Source organism: Pezoporus flaviventris, unplaced genomic scaffold (genome assembly GCF_033815535.1).
Source record: "Pezoporus flaviventris isolate CSIRO_AGI_PZ_B2104156 unplaced genomic scaffold, CSIRO_AGI_Pfla_v1 ptg000002l, whole genome shotgun sequence".
Lineage (NCBI taxonomy): Eukaryota > Metazoa > Chordata > Aves > Psittaciformes > Psittacidae > Pezoporus > Pezoporus flaviventris.
This window is the reverse complement of record NW_026892550.1, coordinates 74,657,034-74,675,780: the sequence shown is the minus strand read 5'-3', so window position 1 is coordinate 74,675,780 and position 18,747 is coordinate 74,657,034. Positions and strand designations below refer to the sequence as shown.

Sequence of the window (18,747 nt, the reverse complement as noted above, 5' to 3'; positions counted from 1 at the left end):
TATATTCTTTAATATTGGTCAATATTTTTGAACAGCTGTGAGAAGAGCTTGTTTTCTTAGCAGAGATGATAGGCTTGCGATCATCTGCAAGTTCTGGGAACTAGCAAAAGCTTTGAGCCTGAAAAGCTCAACATATAAAAATGTGCCTAGTTAGAATCATAAAACAGAATCACAGAACAGGTTGGAAAGGACCTTAAGATCATCTAGTTCTAACCCGCTGCCATGGGCAGGGACACCTTCCGCTAGACCAGGCTGTTCAAAGACCTGTCTAGCCTGGCCTTGAACACTGCCAGGGATGGAATAGAACTATACAATGGTTAGGGTTGGAAAGGACCTTAAGGCCATATAGTTATTTAGAAAAATAAACAAAGAATATTTGCAAAAACTATGGCAGTTCAGTGAAAAGTCTGGACTTGGTGAGGTAGAGAGGAGCCATGAGGATGTGATCATGAAGACCACCCTTCCACGTCTCCCTCCCCTGTTTGGAGAGGAAACTGCCTAAAGTTGGTGTGCCCAGGTGCTTTGTGGTACAGAAACCTGTTGTTGCTCAGGGAAGCCGCAGGCCTGCCAGCATGCTGCAGCACCGTGCAGTGCCTTTAGCTTATTTTTCTGAGGAAATGAGTCCTAGCTACTGTGCAGCACGTCTCTCTTAGTCCACCTCTAACAACATGTCAAATTCAAGAACACATCAGGGAGCTGAAGTATATGATGTTTGTGTACAGCTCCGCTAAAAAAATGGCAGTGCAAGTGCTCCTCAAAAGAGCATGCAGGGTCCAGACTCCAGTCTGGAGGAAGTCTGCGATCATCACTCCTTGAGGAGCAAGTCTTTCAAACAGCAGCACAAGGACAGACAGAAGAGTTGCAATAAGAAAACTATATGAAAAATCCTTTCTAAAGCTCTAGCTCATCCTTCTTTCATTCTGGCTCTGATCAGGAGGTTTCAGCCTAAGGAGCTGAACTGGTTGTCTCTTCACTTACGCAGTTGTCAGCTCACTGGCTAAGGGCACCCACTGGTCCAGCAGGATGAAAGGTTACTGTAGAACTATGGTCTGGTTTAGCACTCCTGACCTGTGTCAGCAACACAAACCAGAGAGAAAGTCAGACAAACTTTTCTCATCACCTTTCTTTCGGACATCAAGACGCTGTTTTATTTGTAAGGCTCAGGCAGATCACCTCAGCAGCAAAGCACAGCTGAAAGTGGTCAGAAGAGTGTTCAAATACAGCCATACTTTATAGAGCACATCAAGCATGTAAAAAATAAATGACTGGGCCTCATAACCTTGGTACTGCAGAGAAAATGTGTTACTCTCACAAAAATATGTATTACAGACACTTTCTTATTTGCCCACTGATTCCTCTGCTTGTTGGATGCACCGAAGTTGTGTTTTCAGTTTTTTTGTCCACAGCCCTGAGGGAATAAAACCTGTTTGAAGGAAAAAGAGACTTATGCCTCATTCAGAAATCCCCATATTCTGGGGTCTTAGGGAATAGTCAAATTACTGCCGAATTAGAAAGAAATGGCAATTCTAAGTCTGCTGTGTCAGAGAAGCTTGCATGGATTGTGCGTATATATAGCTAGCTTTTCATCTCCTGGCCTGCTTGAAATTCACTGATGCCTGGAACCGAGTTGTCCAGTCAACTTGGAGAAGCAGCCTTACTTATCTCACCAGCAGTTTCCTCTCTCCTCCAGCCAGGGTCCACTTGCCTTTAAACAACAGAAGAATATGTGTAGGAAAAGCATACCCCTGCTTTCACTAAATGTGCTGAATGGGACTCTGTGGAGATCCACAAAGCTCATCAAAGCACACACAGATCAAACTGTGTGTCCTTTGAAGAGCTTCTCTAGAGAAGATAAATTTTCTGGTACAAGGCTCTGCTCTACTTCTCCTAGTTTATGAATAGCAGAAATAAGCAGCATCCTAGCTATGTGTTTGGTGGGTGTAAAAGAATGACTCATTAGCTTAATAGAGAGTTATCTGGGTAATAAATGCATGAATAACTGAACTGAGTCACCATTTGATTGTATGCCTGGGTGGAACGGATGCAGGTACCATTTTGCTAGGGATTGGTGTAGGGCAGAGTTCAAGATGGGTTCAGGGAAGGTAGGATGCTTTTTTATAGCTTAACTGAGGACCTTTAGCTGTAAGATACAGTTGCCAGACTTCCCTGAATTCACTCCTCTAGCAGCATCACCCAGCTAGATAGACTCTTGCTGGATGGAAAGCTCTTGGAGCTGCTTACCCAGGTTTCCTCTGCAGGAACTCTCTGCAGGGTCTCACAAAGAAAGCCCAGTCTTGTTCAAAGCATGTCCGAAACAGGAGCCAGCTCTATTAGCTACTTCGGAGCAAGCTGTGCAGAAGTACTGAACTGCCAAACAGTCCTGCACAAGCCCTCCAGGTTACTGTGCTCAGATCACCTTGGGCTGAGCAGCAAACCCCTATGTGCGGCTGCTACAGCTGAGGCTGGAGATGCAGCCCCCTGTGTACCACTCCGCAAGGTGGGGAGGAGATTCTTGAGACCCCACACTATGGCAGACTCTCCAGTTTGCTCATGTCCCCTATTGCACTTGCACAACTGGTTGCCAGCTGGCAAACGTGCTGTGGAAGGAGCTTTTGTGACTCACCTTGGGCAAGTGTTGGCTCCACATCACAGCCTAGGGCTTCTGGAATGACCCACAGTTCTGGTGGCTGTTATGAGGAGAAGGTTTGGGGAGGCGCATCAAGCATGCCTGCCAAGATACCTCAATCTTAAATGTCCAGCAGTCATGAGATCCTAAATCACTGGCTGCTTTTTAAAGCTCTGGCCTGGAATTTCTGATGAATGGTAGATGCCAGAAAGTGAAATTAACTGTTGCGATCAAGTGAATCCTCCCAGTACGTGAGCAAGTTACCAAACTTCACTGGCACCATTACACAACAATTGGAGCTAGTCTGAGGAGAGCAGTCTCCACCCTGAAGTGTGATCTCTACCACTGTTCCACTCACATTTTTCCAGGGACTGAACTGGATTTTCAGGTGCTGGTGAAGTTGCTTTATGTGAGGCTGTGCAGTAGGCAGGGGCTGCAAACTGACCTGGTTAAGATTGTAGGTCTGATAACCATGAAAAGAGGGCAGCCAGACCTGGTGGCGCAAATGTGAATGTAGAACTTCACTTCTATATGGTTACATGAGTGTTTCTAGCCTCAGACTTAAAGCTGATTTCTACAAATTCATGTGTGGCCAGTACCAGTGGGGCTGTGGTGTCCTCTACACTGGTGGTGTCAGTCCAAAATCACTATGCTCTCCACGTTAACCCCATATGGTTTATGGAGAACCTTCCCATTGTTAGTCAGTGCAGCAACATCTTCTTAGGGGATCATCTTCCACCAGTGAGCTGAGTCCCAGCAGGGAGTAAACAGGCAGCACAATCCCCATGGCACTTGGAGTGCCGGTATTTGATGTGGCTCACGGCACTCAAGGTAACAGGACAAACAAGCAGGACCCACATGGCAGTGCTGCCAGGAGGCTTGACACCAAGGAGCTGGGGGAATCCACAGTGGAATAACAGAGACAGCACCTATGGAAAAAATACTTTCCCCCTCTGTCTAACAACTCTGCAAAAGCCAACAAACAGTGCAAAGGGACACACTTGGTAATTGAATGGAATCATATGGCCTTGTGATGACAGGGCATAGAAGTCTATAGGGCAAATTGCTCAACCCTCACAGCCTCTTTCTCTGTCTAAGGTGGCTCTTCTTCTAGGGGAGACCTGCCAAGGGTCTCTAGCAAGGAAATGACAAATCGATATGGGTTGTTGAAGCAAATACCTTCAATCAAACCTCAACATTTAGGTCAACATTTACATCCATCAGTGCTGTGTGTGTAAATTGTGGTGTTAGTGTAAATATCTAATGAATAAACTTGAAATATACACAGAATGACCTTTCCTCCCTCTGTGCCACATCTGTGCAACATCCAGTGAGGTCAGGGAGCACTTTTATTTAGATTTACCTTTATTTAGACTTAATATGTATTTTAGGCTTTGGGTAGGAATACAGGAATGGAAAGTAATTCCTAATGCAACAAGACACAGCTTTTCATTGTTCCCTGGAGTTGTATGCCTCAAAGCTCAGTAAGTGTGATGCTGCCTTAGAAATTAATGTGCAAGTTAATGATTCTTTTTTAATAGTGCACTTCTCCTCTCTAGGCTTGGTTTTTAGCTATTTTATGTCTGTCTTCCATGCTGGACCCTAGTACCTTTTTTTTGGCAGGTCATGAGCAAATTGTCTGTAAGGTGCTTGGTCCATGAAAAACAAAAAGGATGTGAAATGCACACATATATATATATATATATATATATATATATTTGGGAAGGTTTCATTTTTACTTATCTTTTCTTTATGTACCACAACAAATGTTGTGGTTTGTCATTGTAGGATCTTGCTCTTTCTAACTGCTCAAAGAAACAATGATAACATCAGTAGACTGCTGAGGAACAACATCATTTGATGTCTGCCACTGGGCTGGTTTGTGTGGAAGGGTACAGTCTAGCTCTCCTAGTACAGCAACTCCTACTCATCTCCATGAGGATCAGACCATGTTGCTAAATACAGTTTTCTGTGGGTTTTTAAAAAGCCCTGGACCCAGGAGCATTTAATGTGAAGCACAGTCAGTGCATGGACAAGTCATTTGTTTGTGCTCATAGCTGCAAATCAGACATGTGACGGCTGTGGTAATTATGGACTCAAATCCAGTTGCTATTAAAGTGGGCATTTTCCACTCAGCATAAAGTTTTCCGTGTGATCCAATGTGAGTCTAGCAGACAGAGTCCCATCCACAAGTCCATTTCATTCACCTCGCTGCCTTTCCTCCTGTGCCACTGAGAAGCCAAGAGTAAACTACTGGGGATGAGGAGAGGCAGAGGGAAAGGGAGAGGGAGAGGGAAAGAAAGAGGAAGAGGGAAAGGGAGAATGAGAAGGAGAGGAAGAAGAGTAGCAGACATAAATAAAAGTCAGGGCCCAAGCGCTTTACAAAGAAAGGCTCAGGACCCTTTCCAGAGATTAAAAAAAAAAATAAGCTCCTCTCCCAGTGCTACACTCTTCCTTTCCAACCTCTCTCCTAAAAAATCCAGGTTACCCAATTTCAGCATGATTTAGCTCACAGCTGCCACTATGAAATGCTTTCCTCCTGTCACCCTTGTCTGCCCTTCGCTATTTCTTAACCACTGTCACATGCTTTACATTGCATGACTTAATCGCTTGAGACTTTGACTCCATTTACATATATAAACACATAAAAAGATACACACCTGCAGTTGCTTTGGCCACCTGGCAAATGCCTGAGCAGTAGCTGCATTCCTGGATCATGACATCTAGCAGGGCAGTAGATGTGACTTACACAAAGTCATTCATAGCCATTGGCAGCAATTGGCGCCTTTGATCCCCTTGGTCCTTCTCCCAGGAAGATGAGGTACAGCAAGGAAGGCCCAGAGCACCAAATCCAGGCATGTCTGCTCCTTTTCGTGCAAGCACCTGCACCAGCTCCAGCATGCATTCCGGAAAATTTGACCAGTACTGCAAGAGTGGTGGGAGTCTCCATGCAGGAACTGAGATTCAGCTGCATCCTGTTTGTATGCACAGGTAGCAAAGACAGGGCATGGTCCTGAAACCTCACAGCTTGCACTAGGAAAGGAGAATTGGAAGAGTAGCATAAGAGAACAGACCCATAATGTCAAACCCCAGTTTCCTCCAAATGATTAGCAAACCTCCCTTTGTCTTCTGTGTATGGGCAAAAGACTCAGCTATGTGGTCTCTATAATTTGAGCCGGGAAGTTGTGTCCCTACCACATAAACTGTTGGAGCATTTTATTTCAACTATAAGCTTATATACAGATCAACAAAAGTGTCTTACCACCAAGGGCCACCATGAAAGCATCCTGATAATTAAGTTCAGTCTGCAAATGTCAAAGCTTGGCTCCTGTCTTCACATTTTTAGCAAAAATGGTTCCAGATATTACAGCCCCCAACTGAATGTGGCTCAGAGGCAAACAAAAATCTATGGATTGCTGTTGCACTGACAAAATCCAGACATTTCTTCCTTAAAGAGTTAAGGAAAAGAAAGATGTAGCTAACACCCTACTTAGTTTCAGGGCTGCATCAAGTGCTGAGCACTTTCTGATGAGTGATTTTGAGTAGGACATAACTGAGGTTAATAAATAATCAAACATGCTTTTAACAAGTCGTATTTATTGGCATTGTGTGAAAAGCATTGGTAGCTCCTGTGGCAGGAATGAGAGTGCCCACATATTTTAAGTCAAGCATCTGTTTGAACACTTGAGTCAATGAAAACTCTGAGACAGTGCAGGTTTCATTAATAATAATCCAGTGTTTTATCACAGGATACTCTAATTGTTTCTCATGAGGAAGATGTGATCCCAGGGACAGAAAGATTAAGCTTTTAAGAAGCTCAGATTATAACATTCAAAGCACTACCCTATATCATAATGAATTGCCTGCTCATCTTGTAGACTTTGATGATAGCGACCAAAACACATGCATGTTGGGCAGCTGGTTTTGGGGGCAGACTTCCCCTGGATTGCAGCAAATGGGCAGATAACAGCCTATCCCAGTTTAAGGAGTCCCAGTACGTCATCATACTTGGCTCTTACAGTTCAATTTCCATAAGACCCTTGGGAGCTTTGCAACCCAATAATTAAACCTCTCCACTCTATTGAGAAATAAGCATGTAGGAGCAACACAGCATCTCAGCGTAAGCAATGAAAACTCTAGATGATGGATGTGATTTAGGAAATCCTGTGCATAGATGGTATCAGTCCCTGGACCCAGGTGACAGCTCTCAACTTTACCCAATGTGGTCATCTTTGCCACATGGTAACTGCAGAAGGCACTGAGTGCTTTTGGAAACATCAAATGAAAGCAACAGAGATTCTCAAGGAAGATCAAGACTGTCTCAGGGACATCTGGGAAAGGCTTTCTAGGACAAGATTCATTCTCTTCGCCTAACCCCTAGCCACCCCGGACTTCCCTCTGTACTCTGCTGCTTGTGCCTCAAACAGCTTTAGCGAGGAACTGTGCAGGAAATCTGTCTGGAGCCAGCATGCAACCACACGAGAGACCAATATGTGGAGTAACTTCTCTCTCTTTGTTTCTCACATTTAGAAAACCTCTCCCTGCCTCATTTCCTCTAACCTCTGTTGGAGAACCAACCATCCCCTACATGCTGCAGTATGAGGTGAGGTGGGAGAATACCCATGACACAAGTGACAAAGCAGATCAAGCCACTTATCAGCACAATCCTTTCTCACCGTGGCCCCAGAAGGCATTTACTCCTCTTCCCTGCAGGTGACATTTAAGAGCAAGTTCCTGGTGGTTGGCTTCTGAGGCAAGGACAGTTGATGTTCTTGTTAGCACTCTCACCCAACAAGCTACTCCTCTGGCAGTATTGTGTTCTAAGATAACACCAAGAATTCTCCTGCTCTTCACATGCAGAGGGTTCTAGCAAAAGCCATGTTACAAAGACAAAGAAGTAAAAAAGAAGTATTTGATTGCAATAGTGCAAATAAAAGGGAACTCAGCAAGCTTGTGAAAGTGCTGCGAGCTAGACTGAGGAAGAGGAGAGTTGCAGTGATTCAGGAGCTTGGAAGGAGCTCCCCAGACATGTGTGGTGCTGTCCAGAGTATGCTCTGCAGAAAGGAGATATCCCAAAGGAGTGCTTACAAATTGATCGCATAAGGAGATCACCTGGTGTAGGTAACAGCTGAAGCTTAGCATCATGGGTAAGGTAATTAACTAATTAGAAAACACAGGATAAACACATGATAGAAACTGATAGGAGGATACGTGACAGCAAGAAGATGAAACAGATTCAGCCTCAGTGAAGGGCGTTCATGGGATTTATTCAAAGGGCTGGGCCAATGGTACGCTCTCCACGTGCTGTCACCTGTGTCACCCTGAAGCAAGGGGCCTTCCTGTCAAACACTCTTTGGAGTCTAGCCTGATGGCTAGGAGAAGTTGGATCAGAAAACATCTCTGGAGCACTTGGGCAGGAGCATCTGCCGGCTGGGTGCTGACCATGGGAGCAGCAGACCCTGGAAGTACCAACTACCAGCAGCACCGTGGCATGTCAGCATGTCAGCGTGGGCACCTGGCTGTGTTGGCTCACAGTGACAGTAAATGTGCCCTTCTGCATTGGGAAGATCTCCAGGGATCAGGCCCCACAGATGAGTGGCTGCTGTCCCCCTGGAGCCATGCTGTGCACAGGGTGAGGAGGGGAGCAAAGGGAAGCCAGGCAGCAATCAGGGTCTGTCCAGACCAGCACCACAGCACTGGGAGCTGAGATGTTTTCCCAGGGCAGGTTAAAGCCGGACAGAAGTCAGCATTAAAGACAGATCCAGAGATAAAAAAGCTCAGATTTACATAGATTGACTTCACCACATCATTCACAAACGCACTTTGATCTTGAGTCATCTGTTGCTATAATTACTGAAAGATGGTTGATGCAAACACACTTCCCACTGGAGCTGGGTCACTGGAGTGGGGACTTGCTCGCTGTAGCACTGACCCAAGCCTGTGTTCCCATTCCTTCTTCTGTTCAAAGGGCTTCATGCTAGGGTTATCTAACAAGTAACTATTCTTCAGATACCAAGCCTTCTTCTCTGGCTAGTCAAGAAGTCAGTTAGCCCTTCACCACATGCATTAAGGAATTGCCATGGAAGGAGGCTCCAGTATAAGGGAGAGCTGTAGAGAGCTCATCACAGGGAGACAAACTATTCAGCTGTGCCTGGGGGTGGCTCAGGATCAGACAGTTGGGGTGTTTATCTGTGGGTGATCACTGCACCTTTTGATGTTCCTCTGCTGCTGTTTGGACAAGCCCATCCAGGAGCTGTTCCAGAGAAGCTGCTCCACTTTACGGTTTTAGCAGAGTAAGGCAGGATCTGATCCTCCATGCAAACACACCTCCAATAAAACAGGTGCATTTTAGCTTCTGCAGCTCCCTAAATCACAGCCAGACAGGTCAGTGCCCTGTGCCTCCCGTGCTCCCTCTGCCTGCCATGGCATTCCTATAGGACAGGCCACAGCTTGCTGCTTTCTTTGCTAAAACTTGCTGTTTCCTTTGATGCTGCCTGCAGGCTGCAGAGGATATGCCAATGCAGGAAAGAAATGGCTGCTTCATGGAAAAGGGAGAAGGGAAATCACTGGGTGTAAGGATTACAACAGAAGTCTCTAACCTCTGGGGTACAAGAGAAGAAGGAGGTACTTTAGAAGTTCTGTCTCCCTTGAACTGGCATGCAGTCATCAGGGACTCTTCATCAGGGACTGTAGTGATAGGACAAGGGGTGATGGGTTCAAACTTAAATAGGGGAAGTTCAGGTTAGATCTAAGGAAGAAGTTCTTTATCACGAGGGTGGTGAGGCACTGGCACAGGTTGCCTAAAGAAGTGGTGAATGCCCCATCCCTGGCAGTGTTCAAGGCCAGGTTGGACAGAGCCTTGGGCGACATGGTCTACTGTGAGGTGTCCCTATTCATGGCAGGGAGATTGGAACTGGTCTGTGATTCTGTGACTCTGCGAACCATTACTCCAGGGGCTGAGTTTAGTCTTAAATAAAAGCAGTTGCAGACTCAAAGCACCCTGATAGAGGAACCAGCATTGTCAGTTTTTTGTCTTGAGGTATGCCTGGTGTAGAATAGGCACCAACACAGCCCTGGAAAACAGCCAGCAGTAGGAGAAACCATCTACACAAGCACGGTGGCATGGACTGCTGAGGGGCAAGTTGTATCTGTGGAGAGTCTGAGGCACAGCCACATGTGTCCCTAAAGGCCACCTGAAATAAACATAACATCACTCATTCTGGACACAGGACAGAATAAGATGCAAACATCTCTGCATTCAGCAGGGAAGAGACAACACACACTCACACATGGAGCCTTCCTCTAGTAACCACCTCAGTGCTAAAATACTTTCAACAAAATATTCTTCTCTGTCTCAAGCTGTCTAAATACAAAGGTCTTCCACCATCTCCTAAGCATGATGAAGCCCTGCAGAGAGACTTGTACCCGGGGTGGGAGAGAGGATTTGTTCCCAGTTGTTTTCTGAGGAGGAGTTTTAATGAGGAGGTGGTCAGGGAGACAGGACCCTGCTGCCTTCGTAGAGTTTGTTGTGTGACAGCCCACCCATTTTGAGTTAGAAATTGCCTCTGCACTCACTTCTTTTTCCTTCTTGCTGTGCCAGCAGCAGAGGTGACACCAGGGGCACTGAGTCATGAGCAAATGTGACTCTACCACATTAGCCCAAATGCTGTGCCCTCTGGTGTTTTAAAACCTTCCTAAAGCAGGTTTCTGCCACCCACAGTGAAGGCCAGTTTGCCAGTGTAATGCATCGCCAGTCAGGAAAGGAGAGGATTTTGACTGGATTTATCAGTTTGCACTTTGCCAGATCAGTGGTTTCCCTTCTCGCCCATGCAGGCTCACTGGCTCCTATGGCAGTCACAGTCAGATTATGTGCGTTAGCAGTTGCCACACAGGGATCTCACTGGAACAAAAAATGTAGCAAGTATCACACAGGAAAGTGAGAGGAGAAAATATTGATGGAAGTACAATACTGGAGAAGCAGGCCACTTAGGGAAGTTTGTTTCAGGTGTTTTGTTTGGAGGTGCTTTTGCTTATATGTTACCTGATTTCTGAGGCAGGAGAAGGGGGGAAATTTCGCTGTTGAATAAACTGTATGTTTTTAATAATAAAACTAGAGAAGAGGCTCAAATGGAAATACAGGCTTTAAAAGACCAGAAATCCTATAATCTCTAAAAAGAGGAGCCTTTTCGAAGTTTGTTTTGCCTCAGCTCAAAATCTGAGTAGCTCTTTCCAGTAAGTCATGGTCCAGAAAACCTCAATACATCCTTGATGTCCTGGGCAATGAAATGTGGCAATGAAGCCAGGTCAATCTGTGATCTCGAGCTGGATGGGAGTTCCTCCACTTCCACCCATGGCTTGAGGGTAGAGGTTCCCTCAATTGTTCTGCTGTTGCAGTCCATCCACCCCAGTGAGGACACCAGGGGAACTAAGTTAGCTGTCAGCAGTCACAAGCCAATCTGCAGGTATATCAACTGAGCAATGCCATTCACTGTTCCAGCTGCTTGAAATCCAAGTCCCACTTTGCTCCCACATCACCTAAGGCAGCTCTGCCCACTAGAAATCAAAACTATTCCTGTAGAAAATCTCAGGAGTGAGGTCCTGAGGGAAGGCCTCAGCGTAGCACTGGCCTTTCACTGCTTCCTGCTCCTCTCCCAATTCCTTCTGTAGATCTGCACCTTTTTTAGGGCATCCTCAGTCCCCTCTGTCTGTTTTCCTCTTCCCACTGTAACAAGACAAGAAGGATCCTGCCTGCTCTCTCCAGAGACAGCCCTTCCAGCAGAGCAGTTCTCCATTTGCACCACTCCCTTATCTCTCCCCAGATCTGTTGCCACACACAGGAGTCAAGCCATTGCTCCTGGTACACCAGCTCTAGCTTGCCTTCTGGATAGAAAAGGCAAAAAAAAAAGACATTTTCTGCTCCAGTCTTTACCCCTTGAGATGCATAAACACTTCCTAAAGGCAAAATGCTTTCCTGGGGCAGGAAGTTGGGACATATGCTGGGCTGGGGACTTGTTCCAGGAGTGTTTCATGTCATGGAGTGTGTGTGCCCCTGTGATGACCAAGACTGGTCATCTGCTCATCAGCCAGCCTCTTGGTTTCCCCATCATTCTCTGGTGCGGGGTATTCTTCCTCCTCTTCAGGTTTCCTGTTCATGGGCACTGTTCCCCTTCCCTCATTCTACCTCCAAAGACTGTCGTTTCCATGAATTTCTTTGTGTTACATACAGTTTGCTTTTCAGTTATGTTTAATACTGTCTCAGATCTTAAATGCAGTGTATCATTGCTACCATTTGACAGACAAATATTTTCACCACTGTCAAAATGAAACACACTGTTATGACAACAAAGCAATTGCATTGCCAAAACAGAAAGTTTATGTTCTTTAGGATTCCCTTTCTGTGGGAAATTGACAGCTCTGGAGTTTTGCTCCTATCTGACCGTGGGAAATGTTTGAAAGTCACTGCTGAATGAAAAGAGGCTCCACAGGCTTTAACTTCCATGTTTTCCAGACATCTCCAGTGACTATTAACACAAATTATTGAATCTAGGTCCATTCCAATTCACCTGCGGGTGCTTTCTGGAAGGAAGGAACATCTGAGAACTCTTGTTACCTGAAAATAACACACTATGCATTAACATCACCAAACCACTGAGGTATTCCAAGCCAAATCTGACCTCTGGCTCTGCAAGGATAGGCTAACCAAAGTTCAAACAGGTCATAACAGCCTGGTTACCTATTCCCTGGTAGGAAAGCAAGTGGAAAAGTACTGCCAAGGCAGCCTTCCCTCATCCCCTCATCAAGGGCTGATGACACAACCCAGCATGCCTGGTATCCTCCATTTCTCAAGCATCCCCTGCACTAGGGAGGGACCTCTTTAAAGTCTGCAATAGATGGATCTGATAAAGTGTGCCCACAGCAACTACAAGGAGTTGGTAGGTCACATGAGGCATAGCTAAAGGTGGCAGCATCAAGAGTTAGGTCACATTTGGTTGATCCATGTAGCACTGCCTTCACTGCAGAAAGGATCAAAGTGTCTATAACTAAAGTAACCTGTACCCTTGTGAAGGGCTGTAAGGAATACTGGGGTGTAGGTCACAAAACAAGCAATCATATGCCAAGAGGGAAGTGCTCAATTATTTGCAATGCCTAGTTGCTTTTCTTAATTTCACCTTCATGGTGTGTCAGTTACAAAGGGCCAATTATGTTTCCAAGAGAGACATGTTTCTGTAATTGTGCTGGGGCTCCAGTTAAACTAAGATGTGCCCAGCACCCTGACACTTGACAATAGGAAATACTGTGGGAATGGGTTAGGTAGGCCATGGGATAACTCATGGGCATCCTCATGTACTGAGTGTCTTGCATTCCATCTGGTGGCTGCTCTGCCTTGAGAAGCCCCACAGCTTGCTCAGGCTATGAGAGAGCTTCTGCTCCGTGCCTGGATCATTTCCCAAAGGCCTCTCATCTTCTAGAGTCCTTTCCCACTTGCTTCTGCTCAGACTATGTAGCACATATCCAGCCAGATGTGCTCCTGAGGTGCTGGCCTCATCAGATATGAGTAGTCCTGCTTCTGAAAGGAGTCTTGCTAACTGAGAGAGAGGTAATAAACAGCAACCCACTCTGTGAAACCCTGTTTACTCATAGCACTGCTCTTGTGGGTTGGGTAACTCTTCAGGCTCTGCTTTGAGACCTGCTGCTCCAGCCTCTTTTGTCAGGATTTGTTTTTTTTTCTGTAGCTTTTGTGTGATTTCTGAGAATGTTCTGCTGGGAAGCAAAGACAGGAGAAGCCCCCCTACCCCCTCCTCCACCACGGGGAGAGCCCTGATAGCAGGAAGGAAAGGATTAGCAGGTGGCATTCAGAGCTCCCACTTGCAGCCAGCCCTTCCCTACCAACAAGAAGTCCTCCTGCTTTGGAGTTTATTTGGAAAGCTTTAAACATACTTACTAATTGCCTTACATAGACCCATTGATATACAAGGAACACTTTACAGTGTAAATATGCTTCCTTGAGTACACTAACGATTAGATAACAAGACCAAGAGCATACCTCTTGTAGGAAGATAGCTCCTCACCACTGCAGCCTTTGTCTCCAGAGGCCTTGAATTATTCTTTTGCCTTAATTCATAGAGAGTGGCTTCTGTGCTGAAAAAATGACATGTGAAATGTGTATACTTGGTGCCTCTCTGATCAGTTTTCTGACCCATCTGTAGCACCAGCCAGAGGACTCTGAGGTTCACCCATCCCAGTCCATCTTTGACAGCAGACAGTTAAAATTAGTTTCCACTTCCAACAAAAGCATACCTGGAGAGTGAAAGGAGTAACTGGCCATTGTAGTTACACAGTTCTTCCCTTTCTGTTGCAGTGCCTACCTCATGGGTGTTAGTGCTGATGCAGGAGCTGGGAGCTGTAGTAGAGTCTCTACATCATGGTCATCATGGAACACAACAAACTGTAATGGAGCCAGGTGTCGGATGGGAGAACATCCATAAAACAGAAGACGTAAGTGATCGATTGCTCATGCAAGATAAATATACACAGAGCTACCTGAGACCAGTCGGAACTCACAAGGGCATGCTGGGTCAGGGGAGGTGTGTGAGTAAGGAAGTGAAAAACTGTCACTTGATTGTATTTTAGAGATGTGTTACTCCAGCAAAGATTCAGGTGAAATGGGATGCCAGGGAGAAAAGTATAGGACTGTGTCCCAGCCAGCTTCCTCCTTGTGGCTATGTTTACAGCTGTAAAGTATGCACCTCTCTCTGTTGCCCTATAATCTTTGTCAGCTTTTGGGTCTCTGTGAAGGAATAGTAAAGATGGGAACAAAGACATTTTACTTCCTTGCCACTCATGGACATAATTACCTTTCGTTATCCTTCGGCCAGCCCTGACTGTGACCCAGCTTCACAGGGAGATACTGGCTGCCAGAATTGCTTCTTTGACACCCACATCATGATTCAAAGAGATCAGGATCAGGTCTTCAGAGAGGAGAGAACCTACCAGTTAGAGGAAGCTGGTCAGAGGAGATAGCAAGGGCCGATGTTTTACTCATTTGATAGCATTACTGCAAAGCTCAGGAAACTAACGTCACTCGCATCCAGTCATTTGCAAATAATCAACCTAAAGTAAACCATTCCCTGTTACTTCTCCTTCAGGTGCAGACAACTTCCAGGTCCTGGCTGGGTGGGGGATTTCCTGTCTGCGTTTAGTTTGTACCTCTTCCAAGGCTTGCGGTTTGCCAGGTGGTTTGTGCCTTCCATCAACACCTGCGGGAGGTAGTAACTCAGGTTTAATTTTACCACTGGGGAGGTGAGTCCTGACTTCTGCAACTGGCAGAATTCATCCTGGCAGGCTCTGTGAGGCTGCCTTTTGTCAGCTCTGAGCCAGAGGGTTTGCTCCATTTTGTTGCACTCAAAATTACCTTGATAGTAAAGAAAGGGAAACCAAATAGGAAGGGAGCAATGCAGATGCATAGCTTCCAAGTTAGCTTTGTTCTTTTGCCAGCAGGCTATGCAAAGCCTGGCATTCTTTCTGCAGGTTCTAAAAAGCACTCTTCACCCTCCCAGACAGAAAGTAAAACTCAGGAAATCTTTCCAGGCTACACATGAAGCTGGTACATGAAGCTGGATCAGTGGTGCACTGTTTCCTGAGGCCAATGAAGGAACCAAAATCTTCCATTTTTGCTAAACCCCAGGGAGCTGCCAGTAGTTAGTATACAAAGACAGGGTGTATTCTGCATTAATAGGGAGCCAGTTTAACACTCTTTTTACCCAGTTCCAAATCACACAAGATCAACAAGACCAGCTACAGTAGCCTTTTCTCTGAAGCAAGCAGGCCACAGAAGCTTGCTGGCTCTTAAGATGCAGCTGACTGCTTCACCAAGCAGAACTAGCCCTACATCTCAGTCCACTTTCAGCTGAGCAGAATAGATATATTTAGAAGATAAATTTCAAAAGCTAGGTTGAGAGGGGCACTTTTCTTAGGAAGAACAAAAATAAACCCAAAGAAAATACTGTCTTGTGCATCAACAGGGTGAAAGGAAGACTCGTAAAGACTTTGGTGTTGAAACAAAACATTTCCTTTTTCAGCATCTAATCCTAGCTATTTTCACCACAACCACATTCAAAAAGGAAAAAAATCCAAAGTCTTTCTTTAAAAAGAAATCAAATTATATAAAAACAAAAATGAAACAAAAATAAAAAAACGTCAGCCCGTCCTAGGACTTGACTCAGCCAAATGTATTTACTAAATCCAAGTTACAATCTATGTTTCCTGAAAGTGTATTTTTTGAGTGTATAAAACAATTCACCAGATTAAAATAATATCAGTGCATCCAGCAGTAGTATTTGAATATACTCAACACAGTTTCTTTTCAAGTTTCACACCACAGTGAAGGTCTTGATGGTTTCAACAAATATGAAGCCATAGGCTTCTCAGTATGGTGGGAAGTGTGCATCACATGTGGATTTTGCTGGGAATGTCCTGGGTATCTCTCTTTCCAGTTAGACACTGAAGAGCAGCCCCCCCCTCAGTACAGAGTTTATGACATAACAGGGAGGGAGTCCCTGTTCTGTTGATGCCAGCTAAGGTCTTGGCTTGGAAGACTCTTTGAGCACTTGGAGGTGTTTAATTTGACCTGCAGCCATTGCAATAAATTTTAATTACAGTCCCAGTGCCATGGCTTAAACCATGACACCCAGGCAGTTTAAGGGTACAGTCATGGATGTATGTGTGTCTCTGTAGTCATGCAAACTCCATCTCTGAGGGGCAGCATTTCCATCACATGGCATAAATCCGTCTTCAGGAAACATGGCAGGAATTCAAACAAGGTGCTTTTTAAGCACCACCTTTTCTTGAGCCCCATTCAAAGCTTCCTGTCGGAATAAGGATAACAAAATGCTTCTGTGAGGCCCCTCTTGTAATTAATTTTGTGATAGGGCAGATTGGAACTGGAAAGCATTAGCTGACAGCATCCTCGATATGCAAGTCAAAGCTGCCATGTCTGATTTCCTCTTGCTAAACCCAGAGCAGGCTCACTTTGGTGAACGTGTGGCTTTTCAGCAGGGTAAGCAAGTGTGTGTGTGTGTGTGTGTATGTATATACATATATATAAATACTGTAATATAATATATATGGAATTGTTTTTTGGAAAACTGTGAAATCAGGTTTGGGAAAACATATGTTCACCCAAGTTTCGTCTCTGCTACCAGGCATGACTCCAAAGTTCTGGTGTTTGGGTGTTTGCAGGCCTCCCCACAACAGAGCACAACCCAGACACAATAAAACTACTCAGGATGAAGGCAGAAATCCTACAGGCAAGAAACACACCAGAGCTGCACTTGCCCTATGTGCCCTTGTGGTATTTAGAGCTGCCAAGTCTGCACCTCCAAGGAGTCTGAATGCTTTGAGGAAAACAAAAGCCATGATATAGGAAAGGCAAAACTGCTTATTATACCAGACTCTATACTACTCTATACTATTCTGTCAGGTGTGCAGGATGTTAGCATGGAGCCGTATTACCTGGAAGTCTTTATTCATTGAATAGAATCACAGCCTGGTTTGGACTGTAAAGGACCTAAAGATCATCCAGTTCCAACCCCCTGCCATGGGCAGGGATGCCTCCCACTAGACCATGTCCCCAAGGCTCTGTCCATTCTGGCCCTGAACACTGCCAGGGATGGAGCATTCACCACTTCTTTGGGGAGCCTGTGCCAGTGCCTCACCACCTTCATGATGAAGAACTTTTTCCTTAGATCTAACCTGAACTTCCCTTGTTTCATTTCTGCAGTGTCTGGAAGTTTCTGAAAGAATCCTTCACCCTTTCAGGCTGGGACACAGCTGAGTCAAATCACAGCTCTGCTACTGATGTCTGTGTGGCATGGGGAGAGTGGCCAGGTGACTGGGCATGCTTAGCTCACAGAACAGTGGAAGTGCTGGGATCTATCCAAGCATCCCAGGCTTCCCATCTGCCTTTGTTCATACAAACCAAGCAGCTTCCCCCCACCGATGGCAGCAGGACAAACCCCAGCTCCACACAAAACAAACAGCGGAAGCTGTGATTTGACAGAATACCTCCAGCTGCCAAGATCTCACAGGAGATTGCTCACCGTTTACTCAGTAGATAGAGCTTGTCTTTGCCCACTTGGTCCTGTGCCAGGCACACGCAGGCACTGGCTGCTGCCCATTGCTCCGACGTGCTGATTGCCTTCTGAAGTATTACAAGGATCCAGCTTGCATGGGACCAGCTCCTTCCTCCCTAATGTGCCTTCTGCTTTCATCCAGAACACCCTGAACAGGCAGGACCTCTTCTGTTCAGCTGAGGTTCTGGAGCGGCTGGGCAGCAAGGGGCCATGAACAGGCCATGTGCATGATGTTGTTAGGCCACAACTGCAAGGTGGCCCCCATTTCTCTCCCCATTAGGGTGACTTTTCCCTCGCACCAGAACCCTCTCTCTCTTGAATGCTCTTGTTCTTTGGACAAAGAATGGAAAGACACAGGGTTGAAACTGTTCTGCTCTCCTCTCACCTGTGCCTGAGGGAACTGGCCATAAGGGGCTGCTGTAGAAAGCACGTGTGTGGTACAGGCGTGATTTTAGACCTTTCAAGAGAGAAGCCATCTGAAATAGGGGTTTTCTTTCCCCTGGTTCTTTCCTGAGGAGTCTAAGGCTTAGGTGTTTCTCTGGGGCCTAGACGGATGCAAGACATACACAGACACCTGGAATTCTGCCTGGGAAACCACAGAGAGAGATGCAGGGAGAAACAGAGCACAGGCTTCATGCTGCAAGAGTCCTCTTCCCTCCAAGCTTGCTCCTTCCCTCCAGGCAACACCACAGCCTCCAGCAGGTATGGGTCACTGGCACCATGTGTGAGCAGACAGTTCAGGCAGTCCCCCAGAGCTTCAGCCAGCTACTGCACGTTGCTGAATTTCGGGTGCAAAAGGCACTTAGAAGCCCATCTTCACCAGCATCCTCCAAGGAAAAGGGTAGTGCTTTCCCCTGTGGCAAAAAGGGCTGGATATAAGGAGTGTCTCTGGGAGAAAGCAGGGATCTTTTTTGCAGTTCCTGGTATCACCTTGACTTACAGCTGCTGTCAGTCCTGTCATCTCTTCACAGATGGAAACATGTACTACAT

General features: G+C 45.8%; 1 long non-coding RNA gene across 1 annotated transcript; it reads right to left on the bottom strand.

Annotated features, from left to right (window-relative positions):
* Positions 1-2,292: 2,292 nt before the first annotated feature.
* Positions 2,293-14,116, bottom strand: LOC133275792 (uncharacterized). The gene is made up of 3 exons (XR_009745688.1): positions 13,925-14,116; positions 5,889-6,074; positions 2,293-2,728 (listed from the first exon to the last, which is right to left on the bottom strand). It is a non-coding gene; the product is annotated as an uncharacterized LOC133275792 (long non-coding RNA).
* Between the last annotated feature and the right edge of the window lie 4,631 nt (positions 14,117-18,747).